Consider the following 1,079-nt stretch of genomic DNA (forward strand, 5'->3'; position numbering starts at 1 on the left):
GGGAGCCCGGGGCTGGCCTCATGTGCCGGGGCAACCGTTACCGGTTCCCTCCTTGCCCGGTGCTGGCACAGCCGGCTCTGAGCCGCCAGGTGCTGGGCAGCGCTGAGCGCGCCCGCCGCGGGGTTTCTGATCCAGTCTTGCTTTTTTTTTTTTTTTTGTTCTTTTGTGCTTTGTTTGGGTTTTTTTCCTTATTATTTTCATTTTTCTGTACAAAGCTGGCTGCTGGCCAGGGAGAGGCCGAGCTGGGGCTGCTCATCACCGGGCTGGGCACAGCCTTGGTGCTGTGGGGGTGACAGCAGCATCCCCCTGGTGCTGTGCCGAGCATCCCGGCGTGCTGTGTGGAGTGCCGCTGGCTGGGCTCCCCCACCCCACCGCCACAGCTGGGTCCTCCACCCTTCGGTGCTTTCTTAGGGGCGGACCTTGTGGTCCCCCTCCCATGGTGCTATGGCACGAACAGCCTCACATGGCACCATCTCCTTCTGGCACCGCTGGCTGGTGCTGCCTTGCCGCTGCCCCATGGCTGTTGTATGTGCGGGCACGTACCCACGGGGAGCCCCCCCATGGCCCCCTTCAGCCCCTTTCAGGGGGGTCCAGCTGCCCCGGGAGGGCAGCACCTCCCTTCAGCTTTGCCAAAGAGCCAAGGCAGGGACCCTGGCACGCACAAGCGAGGAAAAACAGGGCTGTGGCTTGGCCAGAGCATCACCCCAAAGGGCCGCGGTGGTGCTCCGGCCAAGCCATGGCCCCATCGTACCGACCCTGCTGCATTTTGGGCTGGGGCACGCAGAGGAGGGCAGGGAAGAGCCGGTTCCCAACCTTTCCCCTCCCCAGGGAGTTCACCTGGCTGTCTCCCTCGGGCCCCCTTTTTTTTATTTTCAGGGCTTAACAAAAGAAAAACCTTTGTACAATCAAACATTTAGATGGGTTTTTTTTTGTTTAATTTAATACGAGGTTTTTTAGAAGACTTTTGTAGCTCTTTGGTATTCACACTTATTGCTAATTGTTTGTAAATCTATTTATTTTTTAACCTGTGGGGGGGTGTGGGGGGTTTGTTTTTCATATTTGGAAAAAAAAAGTCTGGT

The sequence above is a fragment of the Egretta garzetta genome, unplaced genomic scaffold (assembly GCF_000687185.1).
Source record: "Egretta garzetta isolate BGI_Z169 unplaced genomic scaffold, ASM68718v1 scaffold67, whole genome shotgun sequence".
Classification (NCBI taxonomy): Eukaryota; Metazoa; Chordata; class Aves; order Pelecaniformes; family Ardeidae; genus Egretta; species Egretta garzetta.